The sequence below is a fragment of the Octodon degus genome, unplaced genomic scaffold (assembly GCF_000260255.1).
Source record: "Octodon degus isolate 3935 unplaced genomic scaffold, OctDeg1.0 scaffold00111, whole genome shotgun sequence".
NCBI classification, from domain to species: Eukaryota; Metazoa; Chordata; class Mammalia; order Rodentia; family Octodontidae; genus Octodon; species Octodon degus.
Window position 1 is genome coordinate 144,079 of NW_004524687.1, and position 15,545 is coordinate 159,623.

At 38.0% G+C, this 15,545-nt stretch overlaps 1 pseudogene; it reads left to right on the forward strand.

Annotated features, from left to right (window-relative positions):
* Nucleotides 1–8,548, forward strand: part of LOC101583694 — a 78,711-nt pseudogene extending 70,163 nt beyond the window's left edge.
* The last annotated feature ends 6,997 nt before the right edge of the window (nucleotides 8,549–15,545 follow it).

Below are 15,545 nucleotides of genomic sequence, written 5' to 3' on the forward strand. Positions count from 1 at the left end.
CTACTGGGCGGGAGGGGTGGGGAGGTATGGCGGAGTGGTAGGGGGCTGCCCGAGGGGGTGGGAGAGGGTCTGGCCCACGCTGCGCCTGGTCTGTTACTGTTCCCCCCGGCGCAGGGTAGCAGGAAGCTCTCTACACACTCACCCGACCTGGGCTAGGACTGGGTCTAAATCAATAACTTTTAAAGAAAATAAAAGTTTAATTTTGTTCTTTCCTTGTCTCTTTTTTAAAATCATAAACCTAGGAAATGTTTAAGGTGACCTATAAAAGAGCACAAAAGAACGTTATCCAGAGAACATAGCAATAGAAAATTATACAAATTGTCTCGAAGTGAATACAGCCTTAATAACAACTAAATTCTTAGTACAAAAAGTGAAAATGAAGTTCCACTTTATAAACATTTAGAAAAATCTCACTGGAAAGGAATGCAAACGCAGCAGTAGTTTTTACAACTACAGCATGAACAGGTAGAATTTATCACAGAAATGCAATATTGGTATAGAAGCAGAAATCTTCCAAGGTTGCTCACGTTATTAGTGTGGAGGATAGAACTGACATGCTAAGCACAATTTTTGCAGAAAAAAATGTAGCTTACATTCATGTTAATACCTCTTTTCAAAGTAGATAGAATTTCTTTTAAAAATGTATCTATTTAAAGAACATCTATTAAAAGCAGTCTTTTCACTCAACCCACAATACCTCCCCTAAATATAGACTTTTCATAGTAAAACTTCAGATAATTGTAATTCAAGTTAGAAATAGTCCTGGGCTAGGGCTACAGTTAGGCAGCACAGCACCTTCCCGACAAGCACAAGTTCCTGAATTTGACTCTTAGTGCAAGAAAAGGAAAGAAGACAGAAAAGAAACGAAAGAAAGAAAGAAAGAAAGAAAGAAAGAAAGAAAGAAAGAAAGAAAGAGGAAAGAAAGGAAACAGAAAAGAAATAATCCCTGCTATTTCACATTTCACTAGAAGTTCTAACCAAGACTAAATTGTTTGAGTTGGAAAGAAAGACACAAAACTTCTGGCATTTAAAAATAAAGCAATTTATAAGACCAACAAACATAATAATGTAGGATAACTCTATTTGCAATATCAAAAATGGTACGAGACTCAATAAGGATGAATTGAGGAGGAGCCATGTTGGAAGTACTCAGAGAAAATCAATTGAAAGCATAGATAACAGGAAAGAAGGGAGAGACATACAGTCTGAAGCCAAAAATCAATCTGAAATAAAAGATTTGTAATCAAATAAAATATAACCATAGGACTTAATAAAATGGCAACCTAGGTTACAGGGCTTCTGGTCAGACACCTTTCTGTGGCCAGAGTAGGACTGTCATTCTGGGAAGTTTGCAAAGGAGTAGGTAAAAAACAATCAGATGGAGGCTGGGGAGATAGCTCAGTGGAATAAGTGCTTGTCTGACAAGTGCAAGGTCCTGAGTTCAATCCCTGGTACCACCAAAAAAAAAAAATATGAACTGAAACTGTGGCTAACTGAAGCCACACAGGATTGATTTAGGATATTAGACACCTTGCCTCTTTTACCTTTCTCCAAAAGGAAGATGCTGCAGCCTAGTAGTGAATTTTGCAACTACCCAGAGGGGCAAGTACTCCTTTCCCAACAGGCTGCCAGGTTTTGGTTTTTGTCATCTACCAGAGTGGCTAACTAGAACCTCTGGGTTAGGGATCACAGCCCACTGGGGCAGCAGGGAAGGTTGTGAGTGGAACAAGGGTGACCCCACCTGCCCCACAGCGTGTGGCTTAAGAGAAGGATGCTGATGCATAGGATTTAAATAGCTGTTTGCAGGTGGTGGCAGGAGCGGTGAGTCAGCCACAGCACTCCACCCCATCCCACCCTGCAACAAGTGACATGAGAGAAAGGAGATGTGCTAGTGTAATGCAGACAGATGAAGCTCAGCAAGGACTGGGAGGAGCATCAGCATAAAAGACTAGGAGTAGCCTTAGGCTGTCTTGGTCTCAGGGCACCACAGCAATTGGGAGAGTGACACTGAGACACATAGTGTAAGGAGCAGAGGAGAAACAGACAGTTACTGGCTGAAGAGCAGCCCTAGCCCCATATCCGGAGGTCAAGTTCACTCCTATGCCCAACACTAATTGTATGGAAGTTACTCACTACAAATCTGAGCTCTGACTTGGACACTGTCACAGAACTGTGGACACCAGAGGAACTTTATTACTCTTTTTTCTTTGTTTTGTTTTCCTTTTTCTGTTTATTTTGGTTTGTTTAGGTTTTTGTTTTACTGTTTGTTTTGCTCACATCCACTCTCTTTCCTCAACTTTCCTTCTTGATTTTTGATATTTTCAATCAAATGAACACTATTTCTAGTCTTTCTAGCTCACTTTGATATTCCTTTGCTTTCTCTTTCTTTCTTTCTCTTCTCCAGTCTCCCAAAGGTTGGATGATAATCCTCCAGCTTTGATTCTACTGTATTTCTCTTAATTTATTTCTCTACTTTGTTTTCCATCCCTGCTAATCCCCCTCCCATGGTAAAATCACTGAGCTACAGGGAAACTATTTGCATACAGGTTTCTAGTTCCGGTTGGATTTTGTTATACAACTGCAGATCTTCTATGTGTAAAAGCATCAAATTAATAGTTACCACAGCTTGTTAGGGCTTTTTTTTCCTTTTTCTTTTCTTTTTCTTCTTTTTTCAAGAACTGGGGATTGAACTCAGGCCCTTGTGCTTGCCAGGGAAGCACTTATTCTACTGAACCATCTCTCGGATCCCATGAGCCATCTCCCTGGACCCTACAGTTTGTTAGTTTTAAGGATGAGCTTCAATCTACTGCTACTGCTAATTTTACTACTTTAGCCAGAGTGTCATAACTATTGTTCCCATTATATAAGAACATTGTGATTGTCTGGGGTCATAATAATCAACACAGTCTGGTATCAAAGAAATGGATGCTGAGCCAAATAAATAGAAAGTATTCATCAGCAATAAACTGGGAAAGTAGGAACTTGGGACAGACAAAGATCAGCTACTCATAAAATATATCATTGAGAAATAAAAATTTCCTAAGGAAATCTCCATGCTATTGATAAATCTATGTACCATAGGCAATTTATAAACATCAATTCAGAAAAAAATACATAAAAAATAAAAAAATAATGAGACACAGTAGCAAAGTACAACCCCAGATCTTCAGCTGAACCAAGACAAGTCTAGGGATAGAAGGATAACGGAAATGAAAAGCCATCTGCTTGAACTTTCTGAAACGATAACAGCAGAAGCAAGCAAGCAAACAATAAAGCAGAAGAATGAGGCTACAGAGAAAATTATGTTAGAAATAACCTTTCAGGTTAAAAACAACAACAAGAGAGATGATGATCAAAATGAAGGACCCGCTCAGTGAATCTAGAGTATACATGGTTAAAAAAAGACTGTAGGGAGATGATAAAAACCATAAATGCCCAATGTGGAAAGAAATGGAATTCATGAAGCAGAGTCAAACAGATATCCAAAAGACTGAACATTCCATTCAATATATATGCGGCTGACTGAGCCAAGGTGAGAACAGATGATTGGATCTAGAAGATAGGATTCTAGGTAGTGACCATGAAAAAAAGAATTCTTGACAAGAGGACATGACCATGAGTCCATCTGTTGCAAAAATGATGCAAAGAACAACGTAAGACTGATCAGAGTCAGTGAGAAAGTAGGTGTCATGTCACACATGCACCTTAAAAACATATTCACAGAAGTAATAGCAGAAAATTTCCCAAACATAGAAACAGAAATTGACACACAAATAAATGAGGCATATATTTGGTTAATTAGCAATGACCAAAATAATGCCATTTCAAAACATGTAATAACCAAGATTCCCACAAATTCAGCATAAGAATTGTAAAAGTTGTTAGAGAAAAGAAACACATCACCTATAAAGGAAAGCCTATCAAAAATCACAGCATGCTTCTCGACATAAACCCTTAAGTGAAGGAGAATTTGGACTGAAGTATTTCAAGAAAGAAAACAACCTCCAACCCAGATTTCTATACTCTGCAAAATTATCTTTCAAAATAAATGGAAAAATAAGACATATCCATGACAAAAAAAAAACTTCAGAAATTTGTGACCAGGGACCCAACTCTGTAAAATGTTTTAAAGGATCAAAAGGACATAACAAAGACAGCAACAACCCCAAGAAAATGAATAGAAAGAAACCATCGGGGGGGGGGCAAGCATTTAACAGAGGGGAAAGATAGGAAATCACACCAGAAAAATAATATGTCAACAATATAGTGCACTAGTCCATTATAGTATTGGGTTATACATAGGACTGGAAATGTCAGAAGTTGTTGACTTGAGCCTTAAACAGCTCAGCATATTAAAATAGCTTTAATTTTTATACCACATTTTTATACTTTTCTGCTGGATGGTTAAGACCAAGATAAAGCAAGACCTATATAACCAAAAATGTAACTTTTGTATCTGACAAGGTCAGTCAAATCCCCCCAGGATTTACCCTGAAACCCTGTACCACAGTTTATAGATCCTTTTTCAGTGTCAGCCATGTGGATAAGTCATGGCCATTGTTTATTTTGCTGAATTCACACACCTACAATTCTTAAATGGCAATGGAATCCCCATGTCTGACAAAACTAAACAAAAAAGTGGATATAAATGAAGGACCATTTTGTATCTGTATATACAAAATAAGATAGATATACAGCTACTTTCTCTTAGTTCAATGAGAAGAAAGATTTGTACTAAAAGTGTTTGGAGAGGATATCATGTCTGTATTGCACTATGAATAACTACTATGAAGATAGCAATATGCAATGTATTAATTATTAAAACTATCCTATTAATCAGTGAAACTGTCTCAGTGCTATTTGTTTCTTAATGAAATTATGAAAAAAAGAAAATAATAGGTCAACAATAAAGTGATACATATCAGTTACAACCATCAAGATAAATGGCCTCAATCACTTGTCAAAAGAAATACACTGGCAGACTGCATCAGGAAACAAGGCCGAACAATATGCTGCATGAAAAAAACCATGTTAAACTAAAAAAGAGATTCATAAACTGTGAGTCAAAGAATGAAATATTATACTCCACGTGACAGAAACCCAGGAAAAAGAAGGGATAAGTATTTGACTTGCAAACAAAGTAGTGAACTACGAGCCAAGACTGGTGAAAAGACTGAAAAGTTCAATATATACTTGTTAAGGGAGAACTTCAAAAAGAGATAACATCATAAATATATATGCACCAAATACTGGTGCACTGAATTGTATAAAACAAATGTTAATGGATACAAAAGATCAAATAAACACTAAAATAATTGTAACAGGGGAACTTAATACTCCATTGCTACAAATGGATCAACCAGACAAAAAAATCAACAAAGAAATATCAGAAATAAATCAAACCTGTGAAAAAATGGACTTTGTTGATGTATATAGAGTGTTTGATTGCACATCATGACATACATTCTTCTCAGCTGTGCATGAAATGTTTATCAAAGTAGACCAGATACTGGCTTATAGAACATACTTAAGTAAATGCTAAGGAACTGAAATTATACAATTCAAAGGTGTAATTTAAAACCTCTGAATAAAGCAAAGATCAGATCTTTGATGGATTTACTGCTAAATTTTACACGAAATTTACAGAAGATGTAATTCCACTAGTCCTCAAACTCTTCAATGAAGTTGAAAGGGAAGCAGCACTCTTCAAGTTATTCCTGAAAGTAAGTATTGTTCTAATATGAAAACCAGGGAGGGCTCTGACTAAATAAGAGTTACAAGCCAATCTCCCTACTGTACAATGATGCAAAAGTTTTGAATAAGATACTGGCAAACAGAATGCAACAAATGATCAAGTTTATGCACATTGACTAAGTACGATTCATCCCAGGGAAGCAGGCATGGCTCAACATATGCAAATCAATAAATAAAATATATCATATCAACAAATCCAACACAAAAATCACATGATCATTTCAAAAGGTGTAAAAAAAGCTGGTGCCAAAGTCCAACACAAATTCATGATAAAAACCCTACAGAAAACTGAAATAGACATTATATCTCAGTCTGATAAAAGCCATCCTTGACAAACCAATAGCCAACATCATACCAAATAGACAAAACCGGAAAACTTTCACTCTAAAGTCAGGAACATTACAAGGATATCCACGATCACCACTCTTGTTCAGTATTATTCTGGAAACAGTAGCTATAGCAATTAGACAAGAGAAAGAAGAAGAATAAGGACAGGAAAGGAAAAATTCAAATTATCATCACCTGCAAATCACATGATACTCTTCACCAAAATCTTCACCAAAAAATTTCTGGATTTAGTAACCAAATTAAGTTACTTAGCTGGATACAAATTCATCAGTCAAAAATTAGCTTTCCTGTACACAAGCAACAAGCGCACTGAGAGAGAAATTAGGAAAACTACAGTTTTCATAATAGCATTGAAGAAAATGAAATACTTAAGAATCAATCTAGTTCGTCAAATACTGAGGCTGAGGAAACATCATATCATCAGAATCAAGTACAAAATGAAAGCTTAAAGTGATCCACAGTGGTGGAGCTCCAGCAGAAGGAAAAAGGAATCAATCTGACACTGAGCAGGAAGGTAATACTACAGTGAGGAGGCTAAGATGGACCTATAAGACCCTGGCAGAGACTATGAGCTGTACAAGTATGCATGCCAGGGGCTACAGAGGCTAATACCCGAGATCCAGGACATGAAGATCAGAGGTGGCAAGGTTGTGGCAATTGAAATTGAAGAATGGGGGATCCAGAACTGTGTGCATTTCATGACTCTAAAGAAACTTAACTGATTAGCCCACATCAGGTTGAAGAAAGGAAGAAAGCAGACCCATAAGCCAGGCAAAAAGTAGATACCTATCATCCACAGCTACAGAACTTGCTGTATGAGGTGATGCAACTTCAGAAGGAGATATGTCTGGAGTTTAAGTCAAAGTATGAAGAAATTGATTTGATCAGTTTAAAGGAGTTTTATAAGGAGGCACCAGCAGACATCAGCAAGGCTGAAGTCACTGTGGGAGACCCTCACCCTGGCATGTCTGTACTGGGAACTAGAGCAACAGAAAAGACTGGTAGAGAAATATCAAGATTCCTTATCTAACAAGGAGAAGATCCTCAACAAGATTGAAGTGAAAAAGCAGTACTTGAGCAGTCTTCAATCTTGGCTCAATAGCACCATGCACACTTTCCTCCAAGTGCAGGAGTATCTGTTCATGCTATTTTGCCAGGCTCACAATCCATATGAGACAGCTAGACACCTACCACCTCCCCTCTATGAACTCATTGTGCAGGTTACTGCCTATGGGCAGGTCTGTGATAAGGCCTTGTCAGTGGTCATCAAAGGCAGGGTGGATGAAGCCAAGGCTCTGTTCAAGCCTGCTGACAACTCCCAAGATGACAGGACTGACTCAGATGTTGAGGAGAAGCAGACCATGAGATGGCAGTGACCCACACTGGACATTCAGTTGGATGACAAGTGCAAGTAGATGCTGAAGAGACACCTCTGTCCATCATAGTTAACCTGAAATACAAAGATAACAGAATATTTCACCTGACTTTCTGCTACCTCATGAATCTCAACATCCTGATGGTGAAAGCCAAAGTGAACACTTCCACAGAGCTGATCATCCCTATCATTGCAGTGGACTTGCTGTTTTCTGACTCAGTGCTGAGCTGTTTGTATCCTGGCGATCATGGAAAGAAAACTCCCAATCCTGCCAATCAGTATCAGTTTGATAAACGTGGCATTTTAACTTTGAGAGACTATGTACTTGACCTAGGCCATCTCTGTTTATGGGTACAGAAGCTGGGAAGCCTCCACTTCCTTAAAGAGCAACCCCAGCACACAGCGATTGACAACCACGGACTGAGTGCCAGCCACATGGAAACAACAATGAAGCTGCTGAAGACTGGCATGCGGTCTCCTCTGGCCTTCCACAAATAGTTTGCATCCCTGGAACATTGCATTGTGCCAGTTACCAGTGATTGCCAATACCTCTTCCCTGTCAGGGTCATCTCTTGACTGGTGAAGTGGGTGACAATTGCTCATGAAGATTGTGTGGAATTGCATTTCACCAAGGACATTGTGGAGGCAGCACTGTGTGGGGACACCAATCTCTACTACTTGGTGCTCATTGAAAGGAGCAGAGCCAAACTCCAGGATGCCATGGTATTGAACCCTGTCTGCTCCTGCATTCCCCCTGTTTTTCAGCTCTGTCTGAACTGGAACGGAGAGAAAGCCAACAGAAATGATGACACTTGAGCCATGGAGAGTGAGGTCACTGTGTGATACAAAGAACTCTGTAGCCTTTGGCCCAGTCACCAGCTCTTGATCAACCAGCTTCAATGGCTGTGTGTGCTCCTAGACATCTACCTGGAGACTGAGAACCATGATGACACTGTGGAGGGACCCAAGGAGTTTCCCCAGGAGAAGATGTGTCTGCAGCTTTTCAAGAGTCCAAGCAGAATGAAGCCATTTAAAAATAAACATCCTCAGGGATTCCTCGGCCATCACTGACCTCCCACTCAGTCGGTTGCTTTCTCCAAGATCTTGCCTCAAGTATGAAGTTTCTGCTTTCTACTTTGTTCACATGTGGCTTTTTATAGTCTCCAAACACAGTAGCCAATAAAAGAGTCACCTGACAGAAGAAAAGAATCAATCTTACAAAGGCAGGAAAAATGTCTTTTCATTGAAAATGGTGGTTCTCTGAAAAAGGGACAAAGACTATATCCACAAAAGAAAATATACCTCTTGTTCTTGGATAGGAAAAACCAATATAGTGAAAATGGTCATATTCCCAAAACTGTTATACAGAATTAAGGACAATGTTGTACAGACTGAATGCAATCTCAATCAAAATACTAATAGCGTACTTCACAGAATTAGAATAAATGATCATAAAATTCATTTTGAACCAGAAGAGACCTAGAATAGCAAAAGCAATCCTGGGCAACAAAGGCAAGCCAGGGGGAAATCACAATTTGCCATATGAAATTACACCACAAACTACTGTGATAAAATCAATGTAGTATTGGGAAATAAACACACCCAAGGATCAATTGAACAGATTAGAAGACACTGAAACAACTGCAAACACACTCAACCACTTCATCTTCAACAAAGGGAACAAACACCCTCACTGGAAGAAAAGCAGCCTCCTTAACCCTCCAACTATAACAGAGGTTGCCCCAAGCACAGCCCTCATTCTTCCACAGTAAATTTTCATTTAGCATAACAGTAGCCAGCTGTGTATCTCAGTATCTTTCCCCAAGGAATATAGGAAGAAATCTGTGCTTTCCTGGTTGATACAATATACTCAATGTCTATTCATGTGTGCATAATTGTCAAACCTGGATTTATACCAAAGTTATGATTTGTGGAGCAGTTTTTTTGTTTTTTCTTTTTGTCTATATTTATGTGAGCATCTCCACACTAGGATGCTTTTTCTTTGTTTTTCTTTCTTTCTTCTTTTTTTTGGTGCAGGGTCTCACTACACAGCCTAGACTCATAGTGATCTTCCTGATTTCTGCCTCCCTAGTGCTGGAATTACAGACACGCACCACCTTGCCCAGACTCCATCACCAGCTCAGTGTGCCCACGGGTGGGGCCAATGCGGTATGGGAGCCAGGGACCGAACCCTAGCCTCTGCACTTACCTAAGCAAGCACTTAGTCCACTGAGCTATACTGCTGGGACTTAGGATGCTTTTTCAAAATGTTTCCTTTTGATTTTTCTGGTAGAAATAGACCAATTCAGTGTAATAGCATAAAAAATCCAGATCGACAAATTGTGGAGGAGGTCAAAACTGAATTGCCAGATTATTCAGGCATTAATGATGAAGATGATCCAAAAGTACATGTTTTCATAATAGGAGTATAGTGTGGGTGGAGGATGATAGTGATGATGACTTTGACTTTGGCCACATAAGACAAAGTTCTTGTGATAGTCACATGGCAAGAATCAACTGATATAGACACAGGGAATGCAGACATCCTTGATTCAGATGATGAAGAGATCAGAAGAGTGAGAACATATTTGACTAGTTCAAACAGTTATGCAACAAAACAGAGTGATCTAATGTTAGAGTTAGGTCTGAAAATATAGTCAGGGTGTTGGCAGGGGTGAAACATTGGCCATAATGCCAGCACTGATATTCAATGTTGCAAATTATAACAGATGAAATGCTATGAGATGCTGTGAGATACAAAAAAGCTGAGATACAAGTAAAATGTTCTGTATGCACCAACAGCCCTATTAATACTGTGTTTATCTAATTTTAATTTTAATTTTTTTCCTGGTCCGGAGATTAAACTCAGGACTCTCTGCTTGCCAGACAAGTGCTTATTCTACTGAGCTGTCTTCCCCAGCCCTAAATTGTATTTATTTTAATACCTCACTAGCTGAACTGAAAATATTCATTGGTCTGCTATAGTTAGCAACAGGGATTTCTCATGGTGATCACAGGAATATAAAAGACTTATGGAAGAGTGGTGGGTAAAAATGTGGCATAAAAGTTTACGCTCTTGTAGATGCAAAGACTAATATTTTCAGTGTATAAATCTATCTTGGAGCTCTGCCTCCAAATTCTTATTTATATAGTATGTTACATTTACAAAGAGAGCACAAGTTGACAAGGGCATGAACTGTGTGCAGGAACAAAGCAGAAATTCCAAATGAAAGGTTTCAATTTAAAAACAGACTTGTATAGCATAAACTTTGGATTTCAGAAATATTTATATTGGCTTCATATATGACAAAGATTAACAAACTGACACTGCTGATATCAACATTATAATATGATGGAAATAATGTTAGGGAAATATTGACAAAAAAGAAGCTTGATCTAGAAACTTTCTTTCATTTTTTTTTCCTTTCTTTCTAAATGTATTTGGTTGGTATAGGGTCTCACTACACAGCTCAAACTCATAGTGATCCTCCTGTTTTTCAGCCTCCCCATCTCTGGGACTACAGGCATATGCCATTACAACTGGACTGTGTGGCTGGCTCAGTCCACCTTGGGGGCAGGGCTGGCATGCCATGTGGTGCTGGGAATCAAACCGCGGTCTCTGCACTTGCCTAAGCTTGCCTACGCTGGCACTTTTGTCCACTGTGCTATCTCGCTGGTCTGAGATGGAAATTTTCTACAACAAAACAGAAGCCAGATTATGTTAATGAATTATGAAGCAACTATGATGTTACTCAGATCACAAAAGTTGAGACTGTCTGAGAATAGAATTGCTACCCCTGCTTTTTTCTGAGGTGCTGGGGCATGTAGTATTGTGTTTTATCCCTTGACTTTCAGCCTATGAATGTCTTTATGAGTTAAGTGTGTTTCTTGTGTACAGCATATTGTTGGATTCTGTTTCCTAATCCACTGTGCCAGTCTATTTCTCTTAAGTGGTGAATTGAGTCCATTTACATTGATGGTTAGAATTGAGATGTATTGACTTACGATTGACATGTTATTTACCTGTTGTCGTTTACTCCTTTTTCTCCTGTTTTAATTGCTTGCCCTATTTAGTTGGTTGCTTCTGATCTCATTCATGGAGTTCTGATCATTTTTGTCCCTCTCTAAAGCATCTTTCAGTAGCCTGTGTAGGATTGGCTTTGCCATCATGAAATTCTTTCGTTGTTCTTTGTCATGAATGTATTTCACTTCTCCAACAAACTTGAAAGAGAGTTTTGCAGGGGATAGTAGTCTGGGCTGGAATTTGTTTTCATAGAGGACATGAAGCACTCTGCTCCATGCTCTTCTTGTCTTCATGGTTTGTGAAGAGAAGCCGGCCATAATATTGATGGATTTTCCTTTGAATGTGATCTGCTTCTTTTCTCTAGCGGCTTTCAGTATATTATTTTTGTGCTGACTTTCTGGGATCTTGACTATTATATGTCTTGGTGTGTTTTTCATTGGGTTGAAGTTACTTGGCATTCTGTATGCTTTGGTTACCTGAATGTCAGATTGTTTCCTCATATTTGGGAAGTTTTCTGCTATTACTTCTGCCCATATTTTTTTCATTTGTATTGACTCCTTCTTTCTCATTGATGCCTATTAGTCTCACATTGTTCATTTTTGCATCATCTTGCAGGTGATGAATTATTCTTTCCTAATTGTTTTTAAGAGAATCTTTCTTACCTTTTCACTTGCTGCACCAGCATCTTCAAGATCTGAAACTCTGTCTTCTCTTTCACTTAAATGGTTTTGCAAACTTGTGATTGAGATTTTAATTTCCTCTATATCTCTTTGACTCTGCTTCATGTGATCTATTTCTTTCCTGTATGGCTCATTCAAGGAATCCATCATTTTTCTAATCTCCTCTATTTTTTTTATCAATGTTTTCTTTAGAAGCAGTCATATATTCTTTTACTGCAGTGTTTTTTTCAGATTGAGTTTCCTCCCTATGTTTCTGTAGTTGCTTCTTTACTTCAGATGCTATGAGTTCTGACAATTCTTTTTTAGTTCAGAAATGAATTGTGCTCTGAGTTCCTTTATAACGTTCTGCTGTTGCTTATTTACTATTGACGCTATTAATTCATGCATTTGAGCTGAGCTAGTGTCCTCTGCACTTGTTCTGGGTGGGCCTTGGGTTTCCTAAATCTGTTTCTGCATTTGATTCTTTACTACAGATGTTATTAATTCAGGGATTTCTTTTTTCATTTCCAATCTGAGGTCCTCTATACCTTTCTGCAGCTGTTTCTTTATTTCAGAAGCCATTGATTCATTGCTATCAGCTGTATGATCCCCAATTTGTTCTGTGTTAGTGTCCTCTGCACTTGTTATGGGTGGGCTTGGGTTCTGAGGTTGCATTTTGTTCCTTCTCATCATTTTGTGTAGCACTGTATTCTGACCTTTGTTGTAGATCTTCATTGTAGTTATAACCTTAGCATGTACTGTAGTTCAGGTGCAGATCTACAAAGTTTGGATTTATCCAGCTGTGTCAGGCTTGGGTCTGGCTGCTGTGCTGAGCTCCTTCCTGCTGCTACCCTTGGGGATGAACCTGTTATGCCCCTCTGGCAAGATTTTCTGCTCCTGGACTAGCTGGGTGGTTCTATCCTCTGCACTCCCTGCAGGCATTGCAGCTGCAGGGTTTCACCCCAAGCCTCTATGCCAGGGCTGAGTTGAGCCTGGAGGGAACAAGTTGGAGTAGTGAGGAGAGGCAGCTCTCCCACACACTCAACAGTCCTGGGCTAGGACTGGTCTGGGATTCCTGAAATGGGGCAGAAATTCCTACTCAGCAGATGGGTGGGGGAGGTGCTATGGAGTGGTTGGGTCCTTCCAAGGGGTTGGAAGAGGGTCTCACCCACGCTATGCCTGGGCTGGGACCAGTAATAGGTCCCACTGGTGCAGGGTAGTCGGAAGCTCTCCCACACACTCACCGGGCCTGGGCTAGGACTCGGTCTCTATCATTGAGCTTTGACAATTTAAGTAAAGATGTTTTTCTTGTATCCTATTAGTATTTTCATGGTAGTTAATATAGGAATTTATTTATGATGTTATCAACTTGGTTTTGTAAGGACACAGCAAATGTGAAAATGTTGATGTCTATTCTAAATATACAATACATACGAAGAATTCAATACTTTACTGATATTTTATGTTCCTGTTAACTACACATTTCATAATATAGTAAGAACCTCCTACAAAACAGCAAGACAATGCACATGTCAAACATATCCTACAAAAAATCCTGGAGAGCAAAATACATGTGCTGTTATTGTAAATGATACATGTTTCTGGAATATGCTGATGTCTTGTGTGAAGACTGTGTTAGATGTGAAAATTGAAGTGAAAAACTTTTTGTAGAGTAGTGTTTACATTGTAGTTCTTATAGAAATTTATTTCTGACTTTCTTTTTTAAACTTTGTTCACCAAAAACAAGTTGATGCTGAAAATTTTGATGCTTCTGTATAAATTCAACAAATATTAAACATTCAACTTTATTTTATACTTTTTCCTGTTAAGTGATCATTGTTTAATATGGTAAAACTCATAGAATTAAAATTAATAATTCATCAATAGAAATATTAAGGAAAAAAACATGAGTGTGACATTCCCATGGTTATGCCACAAAATGACAAAAAGTGTGCTAGGCTTTGATTTAATACATAGTGCTGTTAAAACTGGCTTCTTTATGCTGAAGATCAAAATTAGACTCATATCTCTCACTATGTACTAAACTAAAATCAAAATGGGTCAAATTCTACATACTAAGTTTTCTGTAAGATAGGACAAAATACATAGAACTCTTCAATATGTATAGGCAAAGGCTTTTGAAGAAAACTCAGATTACAAGGGAATTATAAAGAAACAATTAGAATTTCACCTTATTAAAAATCCTTTGCACAGTAAAATAAAGAGAGTGAAGAGATAATTCAGAGGGTGGGAAAAATTTACTAGCTGTTCTTTATGCAAAAGAGTACTATCTAGAATACATAAAGAATTCAAAAGAAAGTAAAACCTCAAAAACTTAAAAATAAGTCCAAAAATTATCATCTGAAGTGAACAGACACTTCTCAAATGACAAAGTTCATACAGCAAATAAATACACGAAAATGTTCAGCATCACTAGTTATTTGAGAGATAAATCATCACTGAAATTCCATCTCACTTCAGAAAGAATGGCCATTATCAGGAAATCAACAAATAAGAAATGATGATGGAGCTGATGGGTAAGGGACCCTTCTCCACTATTTGTGGAAGTGTAGACTGGTGCAAATACTGTGGAAATCATTGTGGAAATTTCTCAAAAAACTAGCACTAGAGGTTCCATTTGACCCAGCTATTCTTATTCTTGGTATCTTCCCAAAAGAAGTGAAAACATACCACAGTGATGAATGTACACTCAAGTTTACGTTAGTACAGTTTGTAATAGCTAAATTTTGGAAACAAATGCCCATCAACTGACAAATGTATGAAGATGTGATTTTTTTATATAATGCAGAACTACTCAGACATAAATAATAATATACTTCAGTCATTTATAGATAAATGGATAGAGTGTGAAACCTGATTCTTAAGTGAAGAAAATCAAACACGTGTGTAAATATCACATTGCTTCTCTAGTATGAGAAACTAAAAGTGTAAATAAGGATCAGAATGGGTAATAGTAGATACTATAAAATGGGAAAAGAATATTTAATTGGGAAGGAGAACTAGGGACGGGGAGATTAAAAGGCAGGAAGGGAAAAGAAAATAAATGTGAACAGATGGAAAAACAGAAATAATCTGTTTAAGAGATCACATTTTTGTAAGTAAAGAGGAAAAGATGAGTTGAAGGGAGCATGAGGGTGAGGAATAAGAGAGGAACTGAGATAAGTCATATATCATATACAGGTAAGAGTTCTCATGTTGAGTCTGTATATTTAAATTGTTTCAATAAACTTAATTTTGTTAAAAAGGAACACAATAGACAAAAAATTCTGGCAAGACACAGGGAAAAAAGAATCCTACCACATTCTTGGTGGGAATGTAAAGTAGTACAAACTCTATAATAAATCAATTTGGAGATTCATCAAAA